General features: G+C 39.2%; 1 pseudogene across 1 annotated transcript in view; it reads left to right on the forward strand.

The window, feature by feature from the left end:
* The first annotated feature begins 9665 nt into the window (after nt 1-9665).
* The window catches only part of LOC111155932, a 52686-nt pseudogene continuing 43315 nt past the window's right edge, over nt 9666-19036 (forward strand). The window contains exon 1 of the transcript XR_002641168.1: nt 9666-9766. The product of XR_002641168.1 is annotated as a ferritin heavy chain pseudogene (transcript). The remainder of the gene's footprint in view (nt 9767-19036) is intronic.

Genomic DNA, 19036 nt, shown 5'->3' on the forward strand with positions numbered 1-19036 from the left:
CACAGACCTGTACCCCTGGGGATAAAAATATATGTTTATAAAAAATAAAATAAAAAAAAAAAAAAAGAAGTAAATTTGCATTGTTCTATTCCAAACACATGCAACTAAAATAATGATTTAGCTCATATACTCAAGGTCATGCAGCAAATAAATGGTAGGCTCAGGACTCAAAGTCATGGTCTCACACCAAACTGTAAGACACTACCATGCAACTGCTCCCAGCCTGGCATTTGAATAGCTCCTTTGGTAGATAGATTGTTTCCCAGTAGACTTTACATTGACTTTCATTGAATAAATTATATATAAGGTGTCATAAATATTTAATTGCTTTATGTAATTTAGGATAATATAAGACACAAACAGTTATATTCAAACACAATTTTAACACAGTCTGTTTCTTCTCTTACTACGTGTAGGAAAATGCTAATAAGACATGCCAAATTTGTGATGTAAAAGGATAAACAAGGGTTTCACACTATTTTGATGATCCATAGAAATAATTCCAAATATGTATACATAGCTTGGGCCTATAAATATAACTGATTCAGGAATTATATTAACCAGTCAGTCAAAAAAATCAGTCACATTTGTATTCAGGTAGAGAATGTTCTGTACCTCCACAGCCATAGATTGCTTGCTTAGCCCCTCTTTATCCTCATTCTCTATTTGAGTCGCTTATTTGAATCTGTCTTATTTTTGAACTTATGGCCAAAAACAACCTTTTAAAGGTCTTCAACGACTTTCTAAAAGTAAATCAATAATATTTATTTAAACTTTAACACTCTTGGAATAGTTCCAATTTTAGATTCCCTAGCTGCTTCATAAATTTATTTCCCAACTTCCAATCTCAAACAGAAAGTATGAGTAGTAATTTTCTCTCCTCTATTATGCACAAATGTTTTCCACAAAAATCATGATGTTTTATCTTACTTACATGTGTAATTCTTTACTTTTATCTATAAGCTTTAAGCCCTTTGGTCTAGGGAATCTATCTCATGTTTTTGTTATAACTTGAAAACATAGTAATAATGAAATAAATATGTGCTAAACTAATTGAGAAAAATAATAAAATGCCTTTAGAATTTAACATTATTGTTCACATTTCTTCATAATTCTGCCCTTCCTTTATCTTGTGTCACCCCATTGTTTTAACACAATACCTGGCGTACGTATTATTCCTATTATTCCTTCATGAACCCATTTTCTTTTTCTATTCTATTGATCCTATTTTCTTCAAAATTTCTGTTTTTCTCTTCCTCATTGTGTAGACTCTTCCCTTTAATATTTCTATTCCTATTTCTTTACAGGCCTGATCTACAATTTTAAGCTGAGTACCTCTTCTCTGTGACTGTGTCTCTGTAGTAACTCACAGTTGTTTATAGGACTTTGAGGGTTCACATTAGAAATAGCTAGCTTTTATTTCTTATCTATGTGATGGAGGACTAGTTTATTCTAAGCCCCTCATCTGGGAAAATGTCTGAGTAAACTCTCTCTCTCTTTCTCTCTGTGGGTCTCTCTCACACATGCACACACACACACACACAAACACAGTTTCTTTGAAAAAAGAAAATAGTCTTTAAAAGCAAGAAATTTATATAAATTTATATGTGATTTACATAACCAGGCAGAATTGAAAAGAGATATTATCCTGTATCAAGCGAGATACCTGGAAAGTTGGAAAACAAAACTCTCTGTTACACAAGACAGTTCTCTGACACATGAATTTTATTTCCACGGTCTTATGAGGGCTAGAAGAGAGATTAAGAATCTGGGGTTTTGTTGTTGTTGTTGTTTTCTTCTCTCATATTGACACAAACTTCATAGATCTAAGACCATCAAGTGAACAGGTACTAGAACTTAATCAATGTTGTTCTATGATGGGTTGGGGGAATGTAGAGGACATAGACTTGAACCTGAATGAGAAAAAGAAAAACTAAAGAGAAAAAATAATTACAATAACAAAAGCTTGAAAATTTTCAACCAAGTCAACAAGTTCAAGCTAGAAAGAACAAAAACAAACAAAAAAATTAACTGGGGATTCATTTAGGATAAATATGTGAATAACAAGTAACAAATTATCTTTTATTCCAAAATTATTGAAGTTGTGCTTAAAAAAATTAAAAGAAGAATATGCCAGCTCTATCCCTCTTGAGTAGTAGACAAAGACAACAGTGGTAAAAATGTATAATGATTCACTTGGCTCAGTATGGTGCAAAGTGACTCTTAACTACTGTTCATGCAGTCAAGACAGAGAAGAATGTTATTAGGACAAATTCTGAAAACTATCCTGCATTACTATTGTTGGAGGGAAATACATTGAGACAGTATCAAGGTATTTTAGGAGAAGAGGAAAACATTTTCAAATGCAGATGCTCTTCTGTACTAACTCATGTCCTACAGGGTGCAAGAAAACATGATGTCAGGATTTAGGTTTTCACAGCTGGAGAGAAATCTAGAGAGTAAAAGTTAAGTAAAAACGCCAGAAATGAACAAGGATGTAGAAGAATAGGCTAAGTAAAAATAGCAAGATTCCCTGAAGATGAGCAGGAAAATCTAGAGGTAGAATATATAAGAAGAGGTTTCAGGAATGTTCTACTGCTCTGACTGTAGTCAAAACATATTGTTCTCCTTTGACTGGCCTTAAGGATAATACAAAATTCTAATCTTTCCAGTCATAGCGTAAGTCCAAGAATATTTATATATGTATACACTTAATAAATCACAGCTAAATCACATTAAGTAAGCTTAAAATAATTTCCACAGATCTAAAATATATCTGAAAAGAAATAGGTAGAGAGAAATTGAACAAATAAAATTAATTCATCCATCAGAAACAAAATGCTTTATTCTGAATTGTACTCATCAAAAGTTAACCACTATTCCAATAGCAATGCTTTTGAAAAGATACAGTGGTGTCTGTGTGTGTAAATTCTAGTCCCATGTGGGGCTCAAACTCACAACCCCGAGATCAAGAGTCACATGTTCTATGGGTTGTGCCATCCAGGTGCCCCTCGATGAAGTAATATTTAACAAAAAGGCATCAACACAAGTTCATAACTATCATAATTATTTTTGTATTTTAAGAAACATAATAAAATTAAAATATGCTATCAGTTTTCACTTAACATGGTAAATGTTATGCCTCAATAATGGGTCCGTGATTAAAGGAGCGAGACTGATCCAAAGCGAAGGTCAAGCAAAGCTTTATTTCACCCCAAGCATCAAGAATCTAACTGAACGTTGGGGGCCGCATCTCTGACAAGAGAGGGCGACCCTTCTCTGTTTCACAGTCTAGCTTTTTTTTTTTTTTAAAGATTTTATTTATTTATTTGACAGACAGAGATCACAAGTAGGCAGAGAGGGAGGGAGAGAGAGAGAGAGAGAGAGGAGGAAGCAGACCCCCTGCTGAGCAGAGAGCCCGATGCGGGGCTTGATCCCAGGACCCTGAGATCACGACCTGAGCTGAGGCAGAGGCTTAACCCACTGAGCTACCCAGGCAGGCGCCCCACAGTCTAGCTTTTAAGGGCAAAAACCATGCGGTCGGGCCTGGCCACGCACAGGTGACCAATGAGATTACAATTTATCCTAGTAGACATTTGACCCAGCCTATTACACCTTGATTAGGATTGGCACCAAAAGGATTCCAAAGGGTGGGGGCCCCCTACTCCTTGGTAGCTAGGGAGACAGTATGCCACCCCCTACTGATCGGATGTCTCCATCTGGCCTGACCCATCCTTATGTCTGGGCTTTGGTTACCTGAAGCTGGTTTCCGGGACTTGTTTTTAAGTGAATCCCCTGGGGGTAGGGAAGCAGGGACAGTTTAATTTTAATGAAAGCCTCTTGCTAAATAGGTCCTTACATTCCCACCTTTTCTTTGGAGACTAGTCAAATCCTTGACTTTTTAGCCAGTTCTATAGCCCCCCACTTTTATCAGAAACAGTAAGTTAAGCCCCCCTTTTTTATTTTCAATTGCTTATACCTCCCACCTATATCTTAACAACAGAGCCAACAATGAATTTAAATGAACTCATTGTTTTTTGAGTCTTAATTTTAGTCCAAGATCGGCAGGGTCCATCAGCAGCGGCATCCACCTCTGGGGGGCATTCTCGTCCTTGGCTCATTTGACGTGACCTGCGTGAATCCAGGCCCTGATGCCTTCTACTTTTATTGCTGTGGGGGTGGTCAGGATGACAGTAAACGGTCCCTTCCAGCGATGCTCCAAGTTTCCCACTTGGTGATGGCATATCCAGACCAAGTCCCTGGGTTGGTAGGCATGTGGCTTTACTTCTGTCTCCATCTCAGTGTGTGCAGTCCAGATCCCTGCATGGGCTCTTTTTAAGACAGACTGTAATGCCTGCAGTGACTGGAGTACAGACTGGTCAGTCATTTCTGCTATAGCAACCTCTTATAATTGGGGGCGGGGGGGGTCTCCCGAACATTATTTCAAATGGGGTCACCTTATTTAAGTAGGGTGTACATCACGCCCTGAGGAGGGCGAAGGGAAGGAGATCTACCCACTCACTGCCAGTCTCCAGAATTAACTTTGTCAAGGTTTCTTTAAGAGTCCGGTTCATTCTTTCTACTTGCCCGGAACTCTGGGGCCGATAGGCACAATGTAGTTTCCAATTAGTGCCTATGGCTTTGGCCAATGCCTGTGAGACTGAACTCACAAATGCATGGCCATTGTCTGACCCGATCGCAAGAGGCAGCCCAAACCTAGGAATTATTTCTTCTAGTAGCTTTTTTGCTACCATTCCTGCTGTTTCATGTTTGGCAGCAAAAGCTTCCGCCCAGCCTGAAAAGGTATCTACAAAAACTAACATATACTTATGCCCATATTTTCCCAGTTTCATCTCTGTAAAATCTATTTCCCAATAGATTCCTGGTTCCTCACCTCTTTCTCTTTTCCCTCTTCCTATTCTAGTTCCTCCCGCATTGACTGCCTGGCATTGAGCACACCTATCAACCACATCCTGAGCCATACGACCTAATTTAGAAATCTGGAACTGCTTGCCCATAAGCTCCTTAAGCTTGCGTGTCCCCAGATGAGTGCTCTGATGTATTTGGCTTACTAATTTCCTTCCTAGTCTTCGAGGAAGAATTAACTTTCCTGTTCTAGTCTTAGCCCAGTCCCCTTCATAGTCTAATTTAGTCCACTTCTGTAAATATTTTAAATCTTCCTCTGAATAGTTTGGTTTCTCTGGTAGGGCCGGAGCCAGGAGTGTAACCAGCTCTTGTGATGTTCCTCGAGCTGCTTGCTTTGCGGCCCGATCTGCTTATTGGTTTCCTTTTGAAATCAGATCAGTCCCCTTTTGGTGTCCCGAGCAATGCATAACATCCACCTCTTTTGGGTCCCAAATAGCCTGGAGGAGAGCCAATATCTCTCCTCTATTTTTAATTTCTTTTCCTTCTGCTGTTAATAGACCCCTTTCTTTATAAATAGCCCCATGTATATATGGAGAGTAGCAAAGGTGTACCTGCTGTCTGTATAGATGTTGGCAGTTTTACCCTGGGCCATCCGTAGTGCCTTGGTGAGTGCGATCAGCTCCGCTTTTTGTGCCGAGGTTCCATGTGGCAGGGCTGTTGTCCAGAGTTCCTGCTCAGGGGAAACCACCGCAGCCCCCACGTACCTCTTTCCATTGACCATGTAATACTCCCATCCGTGAACAGAGTCATCTCTGCACCCAGAAGGGGAATGTCTCTGAGATCCGGCCTTATTCCCGTGACTTGGCTTAGAACCTCCCTGCAGTCGTGTGGGTGGTCAGCCAGTTCCTCTGGCAGCAGCGTGGCTGGATTTAGTACCGCTGGGGGCCTGAAGGTCACTTTTGGCTCGTTGAGGAGGAGGGCCTGACATCCTGTCACTCAGGCATTTGTTATCCACCGGTCTGGTGGAGTCCGGAGAAGGTCCTCAATAGCGTGGGTGGTGGTCAAGATGAGATTTTGACCCAGAGTCAATTTACTTGCATCCTTGACCAGGAGGGCCGTTGCAGCAATTATGCGGAGGCACAGGGGGACCCGGCTGCAACTGGATCTAGTTTCTTGCTAAGATAGGCTACTGGCCTTTTCCAGGGCCCTAAAGTCTGAGTCAAAACTCCTTTGGCCACCCCTGCCTTCCCATCCACATACAAGTGGAAGGGCTTGGTAACATCTGGGATAGCCAGTGCTGGGGCACTCAGTAAGGCTGCTTGTAATTCCCGAAATGCTCTTTCTGCCTCAGCTGTCCACTCTACCATAGTGAGTCCTCCCTTAGTCAGTTCGTAGAGAGGTCGGGCAAGCTCCACAAACCGTGGTATCCACAGCCTACAGTAGCCCACCGTCCCAAGAAACTCCCTCACTTGTTGGGACGTGGTGGGGTGGGGGTATCGGGTGATCACCTGTTTCCTGGACTCAGACAGCGAACACACTCCCTCATGGAGATCAAAGCCTAAGTAAGTGGCACGGCTCTGACAGAGCTCTGCTTTCTTTGCCGACACCCAATACCCTTTTTCCTGCAGAGTCTGTAAGAGAGCTCTTGTCCCCCGCAAGCAGGACTCATAGTCACCAGTGGCTATCAACAAATCATCAACACACTGTAACAGAGTGACTCCCGGGTTGGAGGTTCTGTACTCATGCAAATCCTCATCCAGGTGAGCTGGCCTTGGGATCCCTCCTGTGGGCCAGACCACTCAAAAGCAAAGAGAGGCTGAGACTCCCTCGCTAAAGGTATGCAGAAAAATGCATCCTTGAGATCTAGCACAGTATAGACAGTTCTTCTAGGGCCCAGGAGGGAGAGTAGGGTATAGGGGTTAGGCCCGGTCAGGTGGATATCTTCAACCCATTTATTAACTTCCCACAAGTCCTGAATGGGTCGGTACTCCCCAGTCTCGGCCTTTTTTTTTTTTTTTTTAAGATTTTATTTAGTTATTTGACAGACAGAGATCACAAGTTGGCAGAGAGGCAGGCAAAGAGAGAGAGGAAGGGAAGCAGACTCCCTGCTGAGCAGAGAGCCCGATGCGGGGCTCGATCCCAGGACCCTGAAACCATGACCTGAGCCGAAGGCAGAGGCTTAACCCACTGAGCCACCCAGGCGCCCCCAGTCTTGGCCTTTTTGACGGGCAGCAAAGGAGTGTTCCATGGAGACTTGCAAGGAACTAGGATTCCGTCTCCCCAGGGGCGGTTAATATGCTTCCTGATCCCTTCCTTTGCTTCCCAGGGGAGGGAGTACTGCTGGACTTGAACGGCCATGGCCGTCGCTTTTAACTGTACCACCACTGGAGGCCGCTCCTTGGCTAAGCCAGGGGGCTTTCCTTCTGCCCAGACTTCGGGAAACTCGCCCTGTAGGGTTTCGAGAATGTTCCCCTCTCTTGTCTCCTCTGGTTTTGAGATTGGCTCATAAAGGAGGTATTTATCTACTGCTGCCACAAACATCTGCACCGTGGGTTGTCCCAAGGTTACAGTCAGATCTCCTTCAGAGAATTGAATGCCAGCTTGTAATTTGTGGAGGAGATCCCTTCCCATTAAGTTATAAGGGGCATTAGGGAGGACCAAGAACGATGTTTGACTACTCCTGAGGCCAAATTTAAAGTCCTTTCTGTTGTCCATTTATGTTTTTCTGTGCCGTTTGCCCCTTGCACCCAGACTTCCTCTTCAGATAGTTTTCCCATGGGTTTAAGTAATGATGAAAATTGGGCTCCAGTGTCCACCAAAAAATCAATTGATTTTCCCTCCACTTCGACTTTTACCCGAGGTTCGGGGAGGGGCTCCAAACCACGGCCCCTTCAGTCTCTAGTGGCCAGCATTGCCATCTTCCTTTTGGGGCACTCCCTGGTCCAATGTCCTTTTTCCTTACAGTAAGCGCACTGATCTGAATCTAAGTCTTCCAGTCTGCTTTCTCTGTGCTTAGACTTTTCCCTCCATTGGCTATCCCCTATCTGCCTTCTCCCTTTCCATTGACATTTTTCCCCCTGTTTCTTCCCTGCTTCATGTAGAGCCAAAACCTTAACCAGCTTTTTTGTCTGTCTTTCCTCTTCCTGTGCATCCCTGTTGTTAAACACCTTTTCTGCTATTCCCACCAACTCAGTCAGATTCTTCCCTTCAAATCCCTCAATTTTCTGAAGTTTCCTCCTTATATCTGGGGCTCACTGACTAGCAAAAGCAAGATTCATTGCCCTCTGATTCTCGGGTGCCTCAGGGTCGGTCGGGCTATACATCTTATAGGCTTCAATAAGCCTTTCTAGGAAAGCTCCCAGAGACTCATTCTTACCTTGAATCACCATAGTAATTTTAGATAAATTTATGGGTCTCCTTGCAGCTGCACGGAGGCCTCCCAGTAGAGCCTGGTGGTAGAAGCATAGACTCTCCTTACCTTCATTGGAGTTTGGATCCCAGTCGGGGGGGTTCCCTTGGGCAATAGTCCTCCATTTGCCAGGGATCAAGGTCCCTCCAAGCCTCTCATTTACCACCTTACGGGTTTCTCACACAATGCGATCCCTCTCTTCCACGCTGAAGAGGGCCATAAGGAGTTGTTGAATATCCACCCAGGTGGGCTGGTGGGTAAGAAAGACAGTTTCCAAAATACTGATTAAATCCTGAGGGTGAACTGAAAAGGACTTATGTTGGGCCTTCCAGTTATAGATATCAGAAGAGGAGAAAGGGATGTAAGTCAAGTGGGGATGCCCTCTTCCGTCCGGTGGAGCAACCGCATGGAGAGGCAGCATCGGCACTGATGGAGCTGATGAGGTGAAGGGAGTTAAAGGGGGATAGAGGAAAGGGGGAGCTTCAGGGCAGTCTTCCTGCTTGGTGGTCCCATAAGTGGACCCTGACCGCGTATGAGGTGGGCTGGTAAGGGCATCCCGGGACTGAAAGTCAGGTCTAGGGGGCAGACAAAAAGGGGGGGATTCCACATTCTCCACATCTGATGGAGGTAGGATGGTCTTCTTCCCTGATTTCCCCTCCTCTTCTTCTTCCTGTTTTGGTGATCCAACCTGCCTTAGGGGGAGAGAGATGGTTTCATTAGTGGGGAGAAGGTGAGACTTGAGCCATGATGGTGGCTCTTCTACCAGATAACGCCAGGCCATGATGTACGGTATTTGGTCTCGATGGAGATTGAAGACCTTGCTCTGAGTAGAGTAGATTTGAGCCAAGACAAACGTTCCTTCCGGCGGCCATCCTGTGGAGGAAGCGGGCCACTCTAATTGGCAGAGTGTTTTTAGTTTTCCTGGATAAACCTTGTCACCCGACTGGGCGGCTTTATTTTGAAAATCCTTAAAATGCTGGAGAACAAGACTTAAGGGTGTCATAGGTCCCTTACTCCCCGCTTGCCTCATTTCTCCAAACATAATAAACAACACAACAGACAACAAAAAAACAAGACAAATACAACCGCAGGCCCAGCTGTCCTCACCCAGATCTTGCTGCTGGTGGGAATTTTCTCCATCCCCTGCAAACAGAATGAACAACAGAACAGATAACGAAAAGCCAAAACAAAGACAATCGTAGGCCCTGTTGTTTAGAACCTGAGGAGATCTCCTAGGGGGACTCAAAACCCCTGACCACCTAGGGGGACTCAAACCCCCGACCGCCTAGGGGGACTTGAACCCCCTGACTGTCTAGGGGGACTCGAACCCCCTCGCGATCTACCAGTGGAGGGAAGGGGTGTCCCTGAATCCTCTCCAGCCCTGGGGAGCATGGCCACGTCCAGCTTCACCCCGGTGGGCTATACCCGGAGCTCCACCCAGACAGACCAACTGATCTCACAGAGCACCTGGAGATCAGCGGATCCCACAGAGTAAAATCTGTGAGATTTTACCTCGAGGCTTTTCCCAGAAATTCTGATGCTGGCTCAGTTCTCGTCGTTTAATCCCAGACAGAGCCCCCAAATGTTATGCCCCAATAATGGGTCCGTGATTAAAGGAGCGAGACTGATCCAAAGCGAAGGTCAAGCAAAGCTTACCTGAAGCTGGTTTCCAGGACTTGTTTTTAAGTGAATCCCCTGGGGGTAGGGAAGCAGGGACAGTTTAACTTTAATGAAAGCCTCTTGCTAAATAGGTCCTTACAGTAAAAATAACTTATATTTTATGATGTTACTTTAATTAAAATATGATTTAATTTATTTCATTAAAAGTTTCATGTATTATTAATATACTTACATATTAATATAAGTTAATTTAATTTAAAGTATTTTGTTTGTATAGCATGATTTCATGTCATTTTGGTAAGGAAGTTAATTTGGTACAATTTTAGTGGACATTGTGACAATAGTTATCTGTTGGGCTTTTAATATACATTATTTATTTATTTATTTATTTATTTATTTATTAAGATTTTATTTATTTATTTGACAGAGATCACAAGCAGGCAGAGAGGTAGGCAGAGAGAGAGGGGAAAGCAGGCTCCCCACTAAGCAGAGAGCCCAATGCGGGGCTTGATCCCAGGACCCTGGGATCATGACCTGAGCTGAAGGCAGAGGCTTTAACCCACTGAGCCACCCAGGTGCCCCTATACATTATTTATTAATTTTATACACATTAATTTTCACATGCACAAGAGATGTTCTGCATCACAGATGGGTTTATTATTAATTACTTCGCAGTAAATAAGTTTGTTGGCTCCTCTTGCCCCAGTGCATACCCCAGTAACACAAAAAGAGCCATGCCAAATGTTCTATATGATTTATCTAGTATTCCATAGGTAAAGTTTGAGGATAAATTATTTTTCTTTGCTTATTCAAGGGAAGGCAGTGGGTTTTGAAAACATAAGTAGTTTGAGTAATTTTTTGGTGTGTAAATAAAATCTCTTCACGATCAGTTAGCCCAGGTCTCTTTCAGATTTAAAGATATCACTAAACTCTGAGACTTCATTCCTTTCAACATGTGAACACCTAGGGAGCTGCCTCTCTAGTGTTCCTGACCCCTAGAGGCTATTTTTTTTTTTTAATTTTTTATTTATTTATTTCACAGAGAGAGATCACAAGTAGGCAGAGAGGCAGGCAGAGAGAGAGATAGAGGAGGAAGCGGGCTCTCCGCCAAGCAGAGAGTCCGATGTGGGACTCGATCCCAGGACCCTGAGATCATGACCTGAGCTGAAGGCAGAGGCTTTAAACCACTGACCCACCCAGGTGCCCCCGAGGCTATTTTTGAGACCTAGTCTGAGCTACAACCATTTGGGTTTCTTGGGAAGGTAAAGGATTTTTTATCCCACAAATCAGCAGAATAATTAACTAAGCAAATGGCTAGAGATACAATTCTTTTGGTACATGAACAGTCTCAGAAAACCAAGACTTTTGTAGGAACACAGAAATCTAGGAAAGTTTCATTTTTACATGCTAGGAATTTAAAAATTCAATAATCTTTCAACTAAGGACTGCTAAAAATATATCATACTATTGATATATTTATACCTATGCTTCAAAGTATATCTGCAAATATGATATCATGCAATTGGTGGTAATAGCAAAACTAGAATTACAATTTTCAAAATATAGAGAAGTTTAATCTATTCTCCCATATATCCTAGCTATATCACTAAGTTCTACTCTCAAAGATGACACCAATTTTATCATCCTCTAAGACAACTTAGCAAACTTTCAGTCCCCAGAAATACCCACTCCTTCTCATGTAAAATGAATTATTCATCCTCTGTAGTTTCATAAACTGTATATCCTTTCTGTTGTTTTTTTTTAATCTTTTTTTAATTTATTTTCAGCATAACAGTATTCATTGTTTTTGTACCACACCCAGTGCTCCATGCAATCCGTGCCCTCTCTAATACCCACCACCTGGATCCCCCAACCTCCCACCCCCCCCACCTCTTCAAACCCTTCAGATTGTTTTTCAGAGTCCATAGTCTCTCATTGTTCACCTCCCCTTCTAATTTCCCCCAACTCCCTTCTCCTAACTCCCCATGTCCTCCATGCTATTTGTTATGCTCCACAAATAAGTGAAACCAGTGATAATTGACTCTCTCTGCTTGACTTATTTCACTCAGCATATCTGTTGTTATTTTTAAAGCATCATATACAAGTTCTTTAGCTCTCCTCTTGATTTCTGATATTAAGATGCTTCCTGATTTGTATCATAAATGCATATTCTTCATATGTATACATTCAGTCTCGAATTTTAAAATATAACTAATGAGAGAACTGAATGGTTTTATCATCTTCCTTCTTTAATCTCATTCAATAATATTTTTCACTCTTTCTAACAATACTCCTATTTTATTCATTATCTTCAAAACTCAAATTAGTAAGAGAAAACTTTGATGTTAGATTTCTTTGACAGAAGATCATTGAGCATGGTCTTGTAGGAATACTTCACACTGCATGCTGAAGCACCATTTCATTTGCATTTTATTGTTATGTGACCTAAACAAGTTTTCCTGCAAGGATAACAGCCAGAGGGAGGAATTGATCTTTTATTCAGTTCAGCTTTTGGTTGTTTGTTATCTTATTAATAATAATTTTTAGTCCATGAATGTCCATTTGGCTTCTTTTTCTTGTCCCCATCTCTGCTAAAATTTGAGAGTTCTTCACTGAGACTTGCATTCATTGAAATCATGTTCGATTGAAAATAGTTACAACATGTGCTTTAAGATGTTTGTCTGCTAGTTTCAACATCTTGTTTTTCTTGGTTTTGGACTCACTTAGCATTCTTTGCTCTTCAGAATGTGTCACATATTTTGTTTCTTCATATTTCAGTTCATTGGGATTGTGTCGTTGATACACAAAAGGTTAATTTTGAGGACATGGGGTTGTGTTATTTTTCTCAGTCTGCATTTTTTCTTCAATTTTAGTGAGAAATATTCAGCTAAGCTTAAACTGGAGACTCTGTCTTGAGCAATATCTGTGTTCCCAAGTAAGATCCTTTTCCTGTAACTGAGCTAGTTTAAACCATGGTTCAAGGGGCATCTGGGTGGCTCAGATGGTTAGGCATCTGACTTTGGCTCAGGTCATTGTTCCAGGGTCCTGGGATTGATCCCCCCTGCATCGGTCTCCCTGCTCAGTCCAGGCCAGTTTCTCCCTCTTCCTCTGCTATTCCCCGTGCTTGTGCTCTTTCACTCTCTCTCTGTCAAATAAATAAATAAAATCTAAATAATGATAATGATAATAATAATAGTAATAATAAACAAACCATGGTTCAAAGCTCAGTTAAAATGTGGCGAGGCCTAGTTTGGAAATCTCCTCATTTTTTTTTCCCTTTCTGAAATTCCTCTGATCTTTTCAATGTTCATAGTTATGCAACTTCTTCTAGTTTCCTTGTCCAGAAAAGCCTGGTCTTTGTGTGTACCCCCCAGACACTGTACATACCACAGAGACAGCTCCTAGTTCCAATTAAAGACCACAGAGATTTACTTCCCTGTCTCTCCCCTCAGTGTGCTTGCATTCCTCCCCCCAACCCCAGAGTCTTTCTGATTCTGTGCACTCTCCAGTAGTTCTGTGTTATCTGCATGTTCTGTAGATATCTATCTTTGTTTGTATCTTTGTTTTACAGGAATCTCATACCAGTTGGTTTTTAATTCCTCATGCCAGGAATCAGAATCAATCTCTATTCTTGAGAAACCCAGAATATTCATCTTTTTTTCATAAACAAATTTACTTTGAAATATTTTCATAGGTTTTCAAATATTTTTTCTGAAATTTTTTGTTGTCCTTAAAATTATAGGTGATGAATGCTTGAAACTAAGAATGAGTATTATAGCAATCTTTTTAATTTAGTTGAAATAGCATTTTCTGCCCTGAAATAAAATATAGTATTTGATCAAATATTTATACATGTATGAGGAAGCATAGATCCAGGTCTTATAGTATGATAACCTCCTTTTATTGAAGGGGTAATCAACCTTTTGTATATTCCTTTTCTTCGTCTATAACATGGGAATAAAATTTTCAAAGAGATTCCTATTAAGTGAAGTAACATGAAAATTATAAAATTACTGGAATACATATTTAAAAAATAAATATTATTCTTTATTCTAGCTATTTCCATTCACTTTCAGGGAATAAAATACTATAAACACACACTCACACACACATATACACACAATCTGATATACATATCAGATTAAACCTATAGATTTTTATGTATCAGATTAAATATATATAAATATATATGTATTTTTTTAAAGATTTTATTTATTTATTTGACAGACAGAGATCACAAGTAGGCAGAGAGGCAGGCAGAGAGAGAGTATGAAGCAGGCTCTCTGCTGAGCAGAGAGCCCCGATGCGGGGCTTTATCCTAGGACCCTGGGACCATGACCTGAGCCGAAGGCAGAGTCTTTAACCTACTGAGCCACCCAGGCACCCCAATATATATGTATTTATATATTTATATGTTTAGTAAATAGCCACCAGTGTTAAAGGCATGGAAATGTGTCCTTGCAGCTACTGTACATATAATAAAACAAAACCTGTTGAGTTTATACCAGCCCACATATGAGAAATAGGGGAATATTTATCAATTTTCATATACCCCCTATATTTTTTGTATATTTGTATATATAATGCAGTGCCAAGAATCAAAATATTATCACTTTGAAATAGTATATGGATAGATACGACCATAAAGACATAAAGGAATTATTTAAGTCTATTTCTTAACCTCCGATATATTTATATTACAGTTAATGGTGGTTGATTTTGTTTCTTTGCATATTAGTTTTGGAGGTGGGGTGGGCTGGTGAGATTGAATTAATGAAAAAGGTCTTGAGGAATTTATATAATTGGAGAACTCTTCTATTTTCATAAGTATTTTTTTTTTCATTACCTGTCACTCTGATCCACAGTAATAAAACCTTTCTACTTGATAACAGTGTGTCAGGAGAACAGATGCGCTTTCCTCTAATAGAATGATTTTCTTAAAAACAAAAAAGCAATCACATACTTTCCAATCTAACTACTAAGATGCAAAAATCATTCTAGGTATTGCAGATTCTATAGTGATTTATTTCAAAAAGGAGTACAAAGAGAGGATTGTGTACAAGGACCACTACTAAAAACCCTAGCTAATGGCTTTGTACAAATTCAGGGACACAGAAGTATCACAGTCTAAATAGAAAATAATTTATCTCTATTGTCAGAAGTCACTTAGGTGACAAAATGGCCTACCTGTTGATTAAATGAAGGGTTTCAACTGAATGAGTTTAAGGGCTCTTTTTAATCTAAAAGTTCTAGTATCTTTCTTACCCTGAAAATAAGTCATTATGAGTTACCAGCACCAGCCACAGTGTCTGACATACAGTTGGTTCACAATAAATATTTATTAAAAGAATGGAAATCCATTGTATGCATATGTGCTTTTTATGTATCAGATTAAAAATATAAAGGTGAAAAAAAAACTATATGAAGATCTTATTCAAAAACAATATCTTTAAAATAAGGTAGAGTCCAATCTAATCAGATATGCTGTAGGGGCACCTGGGTGGCTCACTTGGTTAAGCATTTATCTCACTCTTTGATTTGAGCTAAGGTCATGATCTCAGGGTTGTGAGATTGAGCTGCACATCAGACTCAGCACTGGGTTTGGAGCCTGTTTGAGATCCGTCTCTGCCCTTGCCCTCATCATGCTCTCTCACAATCTAAAAAAATAAAAATATTAATTAATTAGTTAATTAATTAAATATTAAAACTAGAATATGCTATAATGAATTTAGGAGGGAAAAATATATGAAAATAGAGAACTGTAAAAGATTTTAAAGGTTTCCTCCAAATTGGTGATCTCAACAATATTTCATTTCTAATGGTTATTTCCACAAGTGCTGATTGTTTACAGCACACAAAACTCCCTATAGCCACTGATTCCCAGAAAGTACAACGAAGTTTTCCATTCTCAATCTTCCTGCCACACAGAACACTGACTGCATTATACTATTGGCCCAAAGCAGGCAAGACTGAGGTCAAGGGTGTGGCTGGATGAAGGTAATTGCTGTCTGAGTTAAAAGGCTTTGTGGTATTCTTGAATTCATGAGTCAACAAGTCTCTCTTCCCACCCAACCATTAAACTAGGCACATCTCTCTGTGTTAAGAAATACTCCATTATTAAAGAAAATATAAATATATTTTTGAAGCCAGAAACTTTAAACAAGATGATAGGTGAAGCACTAGTGACAGCTTTTCCTTCTGAGTAAATGGTTCACTTGGTATCATTTGCTTACACATTTTTCACATGAATGGTTTTGCCAAATAAATAGTTTTTGCATTAATATATTGGGTTCACATTTGCAACCTGCCCTTTAACAAAATGCATTAACAGCAGGGTTTAAAAATGAATAGAGCTTGAGTCTGCAGTATCACCTCCCAGTTTTTTCTAAATCCTTTTGTAAGAGCAAAGATGAAATGTGGCAGCCATTAAAAATAATTTTGTGGGGAAGAAAGTATAGAGTTTCAAATGATAGGCGATATGATGTTTTTAAATTTGGTGAAAACTGGGATAATTAAAAATTTTTATCTGTGATTCAGTATCAGTGGATGTTTTTCTGTTATTAGGAATAAAAGAAAATTAAAATTTTTTTGATATAATAAGAAAACACCTCTGACAAAAGCTTACACAGACATGAACACATGATCTTATGCCTTGTCTTAGTAAGTTTCAGGGAATTTGTTTGCTTGTTTTTATTACAATTTTTAAGGACCACAAAGAGAAAAAGCTATTACATTAAGAGAAAAAAGAACACAGTTGGTCAGCTAATATGAAGGGGTTCATATATGATAAGGAAGTAGAATTTTCAGAAAATCTTTTCAGCTCTGGAGAGCACTGGGACAAAGTTGCACTTGTAGAGCAGAAATGCTTAGCCATCAACAGAACAAAGGGTACAGAAATGTGCATGATAGTACCAACCCCATCATTAGACAAGTTTTTGGGTTTGGGGTTTTATATTAGCCAAGCAACAACATCTGAAACACATATTACTTGATTATGTAATGATTCATGTTTGAGCAGAGATTCTTTTATATATGTAATTTTAGTCATGTATTTTTTTTTAAGATTTTATTTATTTATTTGACAGAGAGAGATCACAAGTAGGCAGAGAGGCAGGCAGAGAAAGAGGAAGGGAAGCAGGCTCCCCGCGGAGCAGAGTGCCCGATGTGGGGCTCGATCCCAGGACCCTGAGATCATGACCTGAGCTTAAGGCAGTAGCCTAACCCACTGAGCCACCCAGGGGCCCCAGTCATGTATTTTTTTACAAACAGGCATTCATGCCTTTTATCTGAATTCCACTTATTTTATAGAAAAAGTAATAGAAGTATTACTGGTATTATACTTTCAGGTTTGGTGTGTGTGTGTGTGTGTGTGTGTGTGTGTGTGTATACACATGCACCCACACCCACAGATACAGACGAACAAGCAGATATAAGTGAATGTTACATGTCCTCTGACCTCTCGAGTGCATGGTTTTCTCCATTTCAAGGATAATGCCAGAAACAAAATAGAATAAAATAAAATTTATGGAAATATGTGTCAAAGAACTAGACAGAATATTTCCTCAAAGAACATATGTCCTTGAAGAAGGACACCAAAAGTTTCCTGTGTACAGGAAATCCTGTTTATACTCCATAAATCTCTCTATTAATCTATAAAATGACTTTCAGTACAAGTAATGAGGAAACATATTAGTCTATTGTTATCATTATAAACCACCATTAATGTCAGTCTTCTTATAAAAAAAAATCATGAGAATTATCTGAGCCTTAGAATGGGGTAGATCATGATTAAATTAAGTAATACTAGTAATTTTAATCACATTTTTGGAGAAATGATCAAATTAATTTTGAAATTATATTCCCATAATTTGTATTACTGACTCTCTTAGAAATTGCCTTCCTTAGATAATAGAAGGAAGAAATCTAAACATAACTGATACATTTATATATATATATATATATATATATATATATATATATATAGACATAAATTGTCCTTTTTAAAAAATACATAATATCCATCAGTAGAGAGAAGCTATTATTACTGGTAGAGGAGAGATGACATTTTTTTCCTTTACTCCATACCCTTTTCTTCTTGTTCTTGTACGTATTTTTTTAGCTATTGTTGTTTTTTTTTACTGTATATTTAACACACAGTGTTACATTCGTTTCAGTTGTACAACCTAGTAAACTTAACAAGTCTATAGATCATGCTATGCTCATCACAGGTGTAGTTATCATTTCTTATCATATAATACTATTATAATACCATTAACTATATTCCCTATGTTTTGTTACCTATATTTTAATAAGACTGCTTTGTATGAAAGACATTATACCTTTACCTTTTTTATCAGTATGATGTTTATTCCCATCTCCTTAAACCAACTTATTAGTTTTCCAAAAGATTGATTTGTCAAAACAATAAATGTATATGTTAATCTATCAAGTGAATCACATAATCTGTTTACAAGATTATGTGGTTGGCATAGAGAGAAAAACCATTAAGAAACTTCTTTTGAATATATTGTAGATCTTAAAAATAATGCAGCTGAAAATGTGGAGGAAGGAGAGAAAACAGAATAATAATACAAGTAGTTTCTCATTTATCAACCTGTACATTCTAGCTTCTATTTCCTAGAAAGATAATTTTCCACATTTAATTTTAAGTAATATGTTTGTTGGGACCATTTGTATGCCTATATCTTGCAGCAATGGCAAAGATGAAGACCATTGATTCACAAGAAAGATTTTTATTAAACATTTTGAAGGAGAGTCAAAGAGAGTAAAAGGAACTGTAACAAACAGGAAATATCCAATATTACCAAAATAATAACCTACACAAGACATTCATATATTTGTCTCCTCCCTATTCATTAGCCTCTTCAATTACCATGTAATGGGCAAAGACAGAGCCAATGAAATTTTCTTTCCTTTTCTTTTTTTTTTTAATTTTTATTTTTTTTACTTCTCTTTTGTATCTCTGGGGAAAACTAATGTACACATTTTCACACAATAAATTCTCAATAAATACTATAGAATTCAACAGAACTAAATTATATTGACTTTGTAGGTTAAATGCACCTTACTTTTATTCAAGCACTTACTTTTCAGAAACAAAGAAAATTAAAGTGAAAAGAC

This window comes from Enhydra lutris, unplaced genomic scaffold, assembly GCF_002288905.1.
Source record: "Enhydra lutris kenyoni isolate GAN:26980312 unplaced genomic scaffold, ASM228890v2 scaffoldscaffold3, whole genome shotgun sequence".
NCBI lineage: Eukaryota > Metazoa > Chordata > Mammalia > Carnivora > Mustelidae > Enhydra > Enhydra lutris.